Source organism: Patella vulgata, chromosome 3 (assembly GCF_932274485.2).
Source record: "Patella vulgata chromosome 3, xgPatVulg1.2, whole genome shotgun sequence".
In the NCBI taxonomy this organism is placed as follows: domain Eukaryota; kingdom Metazoa; phylum Mollusca; class Gastropoda; family Patellidae; genus Patella; species Patella vulgata.
The window spans coordinates 42,911,914-42,924,140 of record NC_065881.2 but is presented as its reverse complement, the minus strand read 5'-3'; positions in this window follow the sequence as shown (position 1 = coordinate 42,924,140).

Here is a 12,227-nt window from a genome sequence, read left to right as displayed (position 1 = left end):
TTTATATATAGCTTTGCTTTTCCAGACCGAAATCCGGACGCCCGCAAAACAACCCATTTGCATGATTTAGAATTTTTTCTAATGTCGGACATAAATAATTCATATCAGGTAACATACATCGTGTGTTTGCGCTTTGTTTTGTCGCCTTCAACTGTTGAATAAAAATGTCACAAATGCACGCCTCTTTAGGTAGGTTGATAGGTCAATAGTTTTTATATAATTCTTTTTATTTTATGATCAGTAGTGGAATACCGCGTTTTATCAGTGAAATAAAAGTGTTATTCCACTGGCTAAAGTAGTCCATGTTGTTTTTACCTAAAATGATTGTAAAATCATAAAATAAATAGAACATTTGTCGTTTTGTCGTGAATAACATCTTTTATTTCATCTCTAAGCAAGAAAACATTTATATTTTCACGAATGCGTATTAACGAATGCTACGCATTCGTGAAAATATAAGTTTTCTTGCTTCTCGATGAAATAAAATATGTTATTCACTCTAAAACGACAAATATCCTCTATATCTTATCTTATCTTAAATATAGTTAAAGGGAAACAATTCAACTTTTCCAGTAAAACTTCTTTGTCGTTATCTCCCTTTATTAAACAGTAACGCCCATAGATATCCTATAAAGGAGGGCCTACAGCTCTCCAGTCGTTCGAATGGTACGAAAAACCGAGGTCACGTGTATACATTGGCGTGCACGTAAAAGATAATCTACCATTTAGTTTAATATGTTGTACATCTCTATATTCTTTTAAAAAACAACTTAAAACACATTTATTTAATCAGGCTTTTAACTGACTCTGTATACAGTTGTTGTTAAATCTTGTTGTTTATTTATGATTACATTGTCACTTTGTAAAGTGCCCCTGAACATGTTATATGAAAGGGCACACTATAAATATGCTGTAATAATATAAATAATAATAATAATTGGAATTTGAAATAAGAGTCGGCCGTAGCGAAACTGTCCGAGCAGAATGCCCCTCATAACACACTGAATGGTGTAAGCCCGTCTTCATTAGCCCAGTCAGAGCAAAACAGTAGGACGTTAAACTCCATTTCATTATGCTCCGACTGAGCCCGACTGCACCCCTGACAAGGGAAAATCACGCCGGAAAATATTGATGAACTTTCTTCGCCAACACCGGGGGCGAACCCGTGACATCTAGGCTAGCGAGCCAGCGTCTTACTCACTTAGCCACTGAGACCCACGGATCGGAACAGTGCAACATTAAACCCCATTTCATTTTCCGAACCAATCGGACTATTGAAGGAGTGATATGACGGAAATTTCCAATGGACCGTGGCATTTCTTCATTGAATTTCAACTGTGAAGATTCTTTTATGTGCACGCCAATGTGTACACAGGAGTTTGTTTTTTTTTGTCCTATCTACAATACTAGACACTGTTCTTTGCCAGGCCCTTTGTCCTGAACTACCAGCATGGAGAAACCGCGCTTTAAAATCCCGGGGAACATAACCATAGCAGTGAGATGAATATGGCCGATAACCCGACACCACGACAACCCGACATCACGCCATTTTAACCCGACAATACAACATTTTTACTGGACATTATGACATTTTTAATGTCGTGGTGTCGGGTGAAAATGTTGTATTGTCGGGTTAAAATGTTGTGATGTCGGGTTGTCGTAGTGTCGGGTTAAAATGTCATGATGTCGGGTTGTCGCCTTATGAAGGGCGACACCACGACATCCCGACATGATACCAATCAGCCACCATGCATACTTAGCCAACTTATTATGGAAAAGTACCCAAATGCCTACATCAGATTCATACTATAGAACTGCTGCCAAGACCAGATTCAACTCAAAACACTGCCATAAAAATGATTAATGAGATACTACAAAAAGTGTGCAAAGATAACCATATCAGTGTAATGAACTCTCATTCTTTTCAAAGGGGGAAATTAAAAGCTATCTTTTTTCTAAGAAAGATGGAACACACCTTAATTTTAAAGGAACATCAACCCATGCAATTCTGCTAAAAAAAAAAAGGCGTTAAACTTACCAATTGGGTTTCAAATACTGTGTGACCCCCCCCCCCCACCCCGCGAAAAAAATAGTCGGTCGCAAAATAAATGCAGTCGATCTCAACATAGGTGCTCACTGAATTAATGAGGTAAATGGGCACAAAACCAGACCCAACTTTTCTAGAGTAAAATTTTGCGTAGAATACGATGCCGAGTGGTAATCAGTCCGCCGTTGGGGCGTTTTCGAGATATTCGGGGTCAAAGGTCAAATGGGGTCATTTATTGCACTGAAAGTGAATGCGCAGTCATTCTTGTATTATGAAAAGAAGCTGAAAATGATCGAAAGTATACATAATCACACTTTCAATAAAAATGTAAACTTGCTAAATTCACCTTTATTCTTAGTAACCCTGGAGGTCAAAAGGTGAAATTTACCATTTTTGCACTAGGAAGATTCAAAGCAATAAAATGTCAACGTACAATATAAAAACTAAAGCGAAACCTATTCTAATTAATAATAGGAACATTTAAAATTTATATTTAGGGGGTGTTAGCACCAAACTCTTACTTGGGAACGTCTAAAATGATCTTGCATAACAGAACCAACACACTTTGAAGCCTGTTTCAAAAATACGTAAAGATAGGTTGCCAGGCAACGAAACATACGCCCACATCAGCTAAATCGTCCGGGCAGTCAACAAGTATTGTCGCATATTTTTACTTCTTTCGGTAATGAAACATTTATAATACACTAAAATCTGATTAAGAGTAACAACTCATGAAGTAATTATCAGAAAACGATTAGAATTTGTTTGGTTTTTATAAAGTTCTGCCCCATGCTAACGTTTAGTATACAAAACTTTTAATATCATGGATTTAGCTGTTCAAGTCATAAAAATTCATTGAAAATCAATATACTTGTTCGTCTCAAGCTCTTAAACTCTGTGTATCAATCTGAAGTCAACTCTGGCAGTAATTATCGGAAATCGCTGAAAATCAATAGGCTTCTTCGTCTCATGACCTTAAACACTGTGTATCAATTTTTTGAAGTGATCAAGAGCCATAACTCTGGCAGTAATTATCAAAAATCGCTGAAAATGAATAGACTTCTTTGTCTCATGACCTTAAACATTGTGTATAAATCTAAAGTCAATCGGATATTAACTTTAGCCTCTAGAGCGTCCACAAGATTTTAAGTGATCAAGGGCCATAACTCTGGCAGTAATTATCGGAAATCGCTGAAAATCAATAGGCTTCTTTGTTTCATGAACTTGAACACTGTATATAAATTTAAAGTCAATCGGATATTAACTTTAGCCTCTAGACGGACGGACGGGGGCGACGACAATATACGACCACATTTCAATGTGGGTGTATAAAAACTGTCAAATTGAAATCTCTCCGAATTATTTTCACAGCGATTGTTATACATAATGATACCAGTTATCTGAAAAACAATTGAATAGTTTCAGTGTTGGACTCCAGCCTGCAGGCCGCGTGGATTTCCGAGAATCCCAGTCTAGGAAAACCGACGTTAATCTATGACGAGAAAACACGAATCTGACGACGAGATTTTTGAGTTTTTATGAATTTCGCCGGAACATGGACGCAGATAAAACCGACAAATGCATTGTACATAGTAGTTCACAGGATATTATACAGAGCGCCATGGAAAACGCATCACTTAGTTTTTCGTATAACAAAATGATCCTGTAAACATATCTTATTTATTTTGCTTCTTATTGTGAACAATACCCAAATGGGAACACATCAATAACAACACATTAGTACACTTATGGATGTTTAATCTGTAATCAACGGTACAAAGTCAGAGGGGTCAAAACCAAAAGTACGACACAGATGTCTGTAGCGGGTGTGTCCTCCACGGGCTCTTACGCACGCTGTGCAGCGACGTTGCATGGAATTTACCAATGTTTGAAAGAAGGCCTGGGGCAAATTGTTCCATTCTTGGACAAGAGCAGCTTCTAAAGCAGCAATGGTGTGCATCTGTGGTCTCCGATACAGACGGCGTCCAATCTCATCCCAGACATGTTCTATCGTTGCCATCTCCGGAAACATGGCTGGTCAGTCCAAGACATTGATGTTGTTAGCAGCCAGGTAGTCCATACTAAAACGGGCGGTATGCGGACGTGCATTATCCTGTTGGAAGTGCTGAAGTTGTGGGTGCGCTCGAAACATCGGAACAACAATTTGTTGCAAGACATCATCATGGTAGGCTACAACATTAACGCGACCCCTGCAAATGTGTAGGGTCGGTCCGGTAATAAAATGTGAAGCCTCCCCACACCATTACACTTCCCCCACCCCATCGATTCGTCTAGAAGACGCAGCAGTCTGCAAGACGTTCCCCAAGACGTCTCCACAAACGTTGACGGCCATCAGCGTGATAAAGATGAAAGCGAATCTCATCACTGAAGAGCACACTTTGCCAGTCTACTCTTTTCCATGTCTGGTGTCCTTGAGCCCATATCAGATGTTGCTCCTTCTAGTAAGAATTTTAGTAAGTGGTAGATGTGTATTTTGGTGACATTCATTGTGGGTGATTGTGGATGGCGCCCTAGGTTTGGAACCACCCCCACCCCCTATTTCCACCTTCCAGATCAGCTACTGGCCCCTAGAAAACTATCATCTATGGTGCTCGCCCCCTGACTGCGTCACTCGTATAAGGGTCGTCTCGTGTGCCATGTCAACTACATCCCACCCCAAATCATTACATTATATTTTTTTGAAAGTGCATGTAGTAAGTTTATAGTATACAATAAACTACAGTACCAGTACATCCTACTAGTCATTACACTATTTCAAAGGTTTTCAGCCTTGAAGCTGCATGAATTATACAGTATTAAGAAATACTAGATAACTCCCAGTGTGGGTCCAAATTAATTCCCATGTTGAATTTATTATGAATTTGCATTTAAATCCCCAATGAATGGAGTTATCTCCCATGTATTGTACAAACACAGAATTCGGCACTTAAACTTACTGTAAAGGTCCGTTCATACTACAACCGTATCCGTATCTGTAAATACGTGCGTGAATACGTCCTGGTATACTTTAGTCATTTTTAGAGAAAGGGTTGAAATAGAATCCGGCACGTATTCCGCACAAAAACAATTGCGTCCGTTAAGCCGGATTGATTGCTCCCAGAGCGTATTTTTGTAAAGTGCGTCCGGCATTTCGGCTAGTGAGCCGAGCTTTAGCCAATCAGCGTGTACTTTCCCCTTATTACATCATCTCCCCAAATAGAAACTCAATCCATTCCAAGAAAAGCCTGGCCTTTTGTGCTGTGGATTTGTGTAGTTTTGTGAAGAACACAACATGGACAAGACAGAAGAAATATTGTCTGAATTTGTCCGGATGAAAATACAATTCTTGCACCAGGTGGTGGTGTTCTCCATATTTCTTCCTTCTTTATAACAGTTCATGGACCCCTACTCTCTTTTTTCTCTTTCGTCTTTGGGTCCACAAATACAAAAGAAAGATTTCATCTGTGTCACTGTCAGACTCCATGATTGCAAATGACAATATGTTATCTCTGACAGACAATTCAGCCTTGAAAGCCGGACGTTTTCGCGTTTTCTATTTGAACGGCAAAACGCGGATGCGGGTGCGGATACGGATGCGGATACGTTTATGGATACGGATGTAGTATGAACCGAGCTTAACAGTTAATTTAATTACATGTACACGTATATATATGTATCTGTAGAATCTTACTCTCTGCTCAAGCTTTGCTACATGGCTCACATCCATGGTTAAGCCAAACCTATACGGCATTCTTTATAATGTACAATTTTTTTATTATGTTTTAAGATGAACATGTATTTATTTACTGTGATATCCGCACCCAAACTATTAGCATTTACGCTACTGTCTGTAAATGATCTGGGCATTTCTATACGCATATAAGCTTATAAGTTCTTCTAATCTGCGGCTTTGAAACACTCCCCTTTCCTCACTCCTTTGCTTGGCCATTTACTCCCCCATATAGTTATCTATAGGCATTATTGTTCCTGTTGTTAAGTCTATTATTATAATAATTATATACCACGTAAGCTTGTAGATATCGCTAACGTGAGCCAAATGCCAATAGATTTAGATTTATTGCGAACACACCACTTCCCTTCCTCATATGCTTAGACTTTTATTCCCCATTTCATCTCTCATTTAGTTATCTATAGGTATCATATAGTTCCCAGTACTTATTATACCTAAACCTGTAGGCACTTCCAACGTGTCTGAAAAAAATTTAGATTTGTTTCCGCGCCATATCACTCACTATAAGATATATACACGTCCTTGTTTATATGTGAATTGTAATTATTTATTTTTATTTGTTCTTTTTCTCTATACTGGGCATTGCTTGTATTAATATAGCCCATTTTGTTAATTGTCTCGTCACATGACATAGTCTCTACTGTATATAGTTTTGACACTTACATTCTGTTGCTAAGTGCATGTCAGTTTATCATTATTATTTGTCTTTATTCTTATTATTGAATCAATTAGTCATGGTTTTAAGTGTAGGGTTCTGGAACATCAATGGCCCCTTGTCGAAGATAAATAATGACAAAACGCATAATGAACTATTTCAAATGATACAAATTTTAGACATAATATGTTTTGTAGAAACCTGGACCAACTTTGAACAAACTGATGTTGGAGTTTTCAATAGTGCTTTATAAGGATATTCAGGTCTAACCTTTAGTACAAAAACGGTAGGGATATAGGGTCAACAGTTTCAAGGTGGGGGGGGGGGGGCTATTTTTTGTTAAAACCTAGACCAAAAAGATGGGGACATTATATGGATTAAAGTACCAAAAGATATTGCAAATTTATCAAAGGATCTTTACATAGCAACTGTATACATTCCTCCCCAAAATTCCAAAATATGGCTGAGTAAAAACTACAACCCATATGGCATTCTTGAGCTATACCCTTCTTGGGTGGCGGGGGGGGGGGAGATTTCAATGCTGGTACATATAATCTTGAAGACATTTTGTTTTCTGACAGTAATTGATCCAACCTGAATCTACCATACCCAAACATAATCAACGAAAACTCCGACGTCAATTTTCTCAAAATTAGAAATAGCAATGACAAAAAAAACTAATCTGTGGGGTAGACATATGATAATTTATGCAATAGTACTAACACATCGATTTTAAATGGCGGATGCGTAGGAGATTTACTTACAACCGAGGTTAAACTGAAAGTGAATAAGCCTATTTTTCCAAAAAGCAAGATTATATAATAGGGAAAAAGAAGTTAGTTAAAAAGTTTGTTTGGCAGGAAAACTCGGACCAAGCCTTCTTGACTGAGCTATATAAACCAAACTCCTGTACACATATTAACCAATTCATGGTGACCAAAATCAAGATGACGTATAGCTGGCAACCTCCAATATTAACAATATTCACATTCATGCCAGTAGGGCCCGTGTTGAATAAGTAACCATAAAGAAACGACGAAAAAAAATAAAAATGGTTTGACCGTGATTGCGAACGATTAAGACATGATATGATGACTGCACAAATTAAACTAAACGATAACCTAACTGACAATCTATTAAGAAAGATTTACTATAGTAGGAAAAAACTGTACAAGAGAATGACCAAATTTAAAAGTAGTCAAGCAAAAAATAGCATTTTAAAAAAACTTAATAAAATTCAGTGTCAAAACCGGAAAGAATACTGGAAGCTGATAAAATCGTTTATTAAAGAAAACCTCGGGGATGATAAGAATGAGGGCATATCCATTGATAGTTGGGAAAGACACTTTAAAACTCTATTTGAAGATAAAACCATGCCCCAATAAACAATGTGAAGAATCAGATGATGCTATCAATTTACTCCTGGAATCAAACAAAACTAATAAGGAACTATAAACTCAAAGATAAATGCAATTGAAGTCCGAGAAGCTCTTGCGGGACTAAACAAGAATAAGTCTTGTGGGCCTGATCTAATACTAAATGAGATACTTCTTGTATCATGCGAATACATGATTGATGTGTATATAAAATTTTTCAATCTAATTTTTGAATCTGTGTGTTTTCCCGAACAGTGGCGTGAGTCATTCATAGTCCCAATACATAAAAAGGGGGAGCATAGAAGACGCTTGTAACTATCGCGGACTTGTTCTAGCAAGCTGCTTGAGCAAAGGTTTTTTTCTATTTTGAATCTAATAACCTGTATGACCAACCACAGAGCGGATTCCGAGCGGGCCGTGGATAACGTTTTCATTCTTAAGGACTCTAATCAACAAATACAAGAAACTCAAGAAACCCCTATTTTTATGCTTTGTCGATTTCTCAAAAGCATTTGACTCAGTTTGGCGCAAAGGTCTCCTTCTTAAATTACTGAAACATGACGTTAATGGAAAAATATTTGAATTGATTAAATCCATATATAAAAATACATCCTATGTGGTGAAATACAACAATTCCATCTCGAATAACACCGATTCTACCATGGGAGTTAAGCAAGGCTGTGTTTTAAGCCCTACATTTTTTAATATTTATATTAAAGATTTAAACCAATACTAAAGTCCGGCCCACACCGCCACGACTTGCCCAGACTCTACCCAACGCAACGTCTCGTCTCAGATAATAAGTGGAGAGTCCCACGACCACGATTCAATTGATTTCCGTCGCGTCGTGGCCCGTCGGCCCGACTGAGCATGTTCATTCGACACGATCAATTGTCCAACTGTTGTTTAGCCAACCAGAGAGTAGCATTTAGTCATGTGACTGTGCAGGTCAGGTGCTCCTTGTTTTCCCGGGAAAATTCATGATGGCAGATTTTTGGACAGAAGAGAGGGAAGTGGCGTAACTCACGACGCATAATCTGTGAGAGTCGGGCCTGTGTGGACTGGTACCGTCGTAGGCAAGTGAAGTAAAGACGCGACCCGATTTTTTTTACAACTACCCAAGACGCTGAGTCCTGTCGGGTTGTGTGTAGTCGTAACGGTAAGGGCCAGGCTTTAGACATTTCTACAGACATCGATAATTAATTAACCTATATTAAATACTACTGGTTTATTCCATCTGTTCTTTGCTTACGATCTTGTGTTGATGCCAGCTACTGTTCCATCCCCCTTGCTTTTTCCTAAATTTTAATGTGGTCATTCCCAAAGAGTGGTATCATCACTACCCAGTCACGCCCCAACCGACTGAGTGATGACAAAAAAAAACAACGATCGTGTTCAATTGTCAATGTAGTTACATCGATATTATGATGATGATGACTGTTGATCAAAATAATATTGAAAAACGGTTTTCCCTAAAAAAAACAGCAGTTGCCAGGCTAGATACGCCCACATTTTGCAAGAGATGGATAGAGAACAAGCTAAAAAAAAAAAGGAATTTTTCGTACAATCAGGGGCTATAAGCCAGGAAGTTATGGTCTGAAATGCGCAAAATTCAACATGGACTGGGATATAAAGATATATTGTAAGTTTCATCAAAATAGGATAAAAATTGTGAATTCTGGAGAGTCTACAACCTTGGTATTACACGTTCTGGAGTAGAAACCCAGGGGATGTTTTGTTCTGAAGTGGTGTTTTATTTACTTTGGGACCATACCCTATGAGCTGAAACAGGAATCAAGGCTGTCCGTCATATTTGAAATAAATCTGTCTGTTGGGTGGTCGGTATAGGGGGCGTTCTAAATTAAAGAAACCAGGTGATATTCTCTTCTGATAGGAGGGGAGCTAGCTGACCGTTGTTTCTAAACTCGCGGACAAAATTGGCAATATGCCTAACCGAGGCACCATGATGGCCGATTCATTAATTCAAATTTTTGCGGACAAAGCTAATTTTCGCTACATTATGTTCACGTTGCTAAGGCAAACTTTATAAAAGTGCCCTTCAGAACAAAAAAAAATCTTCTGGCTTCAGAACGCCCCCTAGTGACCCGAGTACGTAGATTTATTTCAAATATGACGGACAACTTTGATTCCTTTCTTAGCAGATAGGGTATGATCCCAAACTAAATAAAATACATCTCCAGAACGGGTTCCAAGCGGAACACATCACAAAATCCCGGTAGAACTAGTAGAAGACTGATTTGTTTCAAGTATAGCGGACAAAATTCTTCTTTCGTGACAATTGGCCTATAAATAAAAAATACCCTTCAGAAGAGAATATCACCTGGTTTCTGTACTTTCAGAGCGTCCGCTACTGACCCCGATAGAGAGGTTTATTTCAAATATGAAGGACAACTTTGATTCCTGTTTCAGCTTATAGGGTATGGCCCCAATGGAAATAAACCACCACTTCAGAACAAAAAATCCCCTGGGTTCCTACTCCAGAAGCGGTTCCAAGCTGGACACATAACGAAATTCCAGTAGAAGATTGATTTGTTTCAAGTATGGCGGACAAAATTCTTCGTTCGTGAGCATGGTGCCACAATTAACCTATAAATTAAATAAAATTGCCCTTCAGAAGAGAATATCACCTGATTTTTGCACTTCAGAGCGCCCGCTGCTGACCAAGATAGTCATGTTTATTTCAAATATGACGGACAACGTGGATTCCTTTTTCAGCTGATTCTGATAGAGTATGGTCCCACTGCTACGATAGATGCGTAACGAAGATTTCGGGTATCACGTGACTAAGTGGTTAAGACGCTGGCTCGCCTGCCTGGAGGTCGGGTGTTCGATCCCTGCATTGGCCGAGAAAGATCATCCAGATTTTCCGGCTTGGTTCCCCCTTGTCAGTGATGCAGGACGGGGGCCCAACAAGGACAGCTGTCTAGTCCTTCGGATGAGACGAAAAACCGAGGACCCGTGTATCCATTAGAATGCACGTAGAAGATCCCTTGGCAGTTGGAATTCGATATAAGAGTAGGCGATAGTGCTGCTGCCCGGGCAAAATTTCCCTCATAGCATACTGTAAGGCGTATGCCCGTCTTCATTAGCCCAGCATAGGAGCAGAACAGTAGGACGTTAAGCCCCATTCCATTTCATTTTCAAAAAACAGAAGTGAAAATGGCAAAACGAAAACACGAGTTATCCTTCTATATAACTGACTGAAATAACGAGCGATAACAGATACACAGGCCATTGCAGCAAATACTTAAAAAAAAATTCCTATGGTTTGGTTTTCAGCAAATAGTTGAAATTATATTCATATTGTATGGTTTTCAGCAAATAGAGTTCTACTCATATCGTTTGGTGTTAAAGGACAATATTGGTGTCGACCATTGTATCATAAAGTAAACCGGTAGCCGCATCGCAAATGTATGGGCGTAGGTACATATCAATTACTATCATACAGCCGAGGTTAAATGTAGGGTACCGGAATCTGCCGAGGTTTGCCGAGTGCAAAGCCCTGCATAGGCAAAGTTACAACTCATTTACAGGCGCCATTTTGGGCCCAACTATGACGCCATAATAGGCTAGCGGTTTAAGCCCATATTTTTTCCGATACCCCTACCTATGGTAGAACGAGGGTTATTTGGTATAGTTGGAAAGGTAGTTTTATCGACATTATGAAATAGGTTCTTGGGCGATTTTCAAAACGGGCTATAATAGTTATTTCTTCTGGTTTCCATAGTAACCGTAAAAACCATAGATATCGACTATATGCGTAAAAACCAACTATTTAATGATTAAGAAGCTTCAGATAAGCTATAGTTTGTGTTTTTCTCCAGCACACTGTGTGATTTAAAAAAAAAATCGTAAATAGCACACACAACATCATTTTAGGGCCTGTAATTGGCCTCTTGGTGCTACTGATCATGTTCTTGTTGGTGGCGCATTTCGAAAAAGGCCTAAGGCTCCGGCAATTCATGTACGATGGACATAAAATTAGGCATGATGGTTCCTTGGACAATTGCGCCTCAATTGACGGATTTCACATTCAGACATGACGTCACAATTCAAAGATGACGTCATACTCAGTTTCTGGTCCATAGTACGCTACTATTTGTTATATTATGGTTGCACAAGCACAGCGGGGCCGTAGGCCATGTGTTGTATATATTTCTTCTGTGATTGAAACACAGAGTTAAATTCATTATGTAATATGCTCTACTGATTAAAGTTAGTACATGTGATAATTACAAGGTTATTTTTAAAAAAATAATAACGGTGCCCGATTTCTGAAAATATCAATTTTCCCATGGCCTAATCCACGCTAATGTGTATTATAATTTGTAATATAACATTTAATTTTGAAAACAAAATCAAAATAATTAACAACGC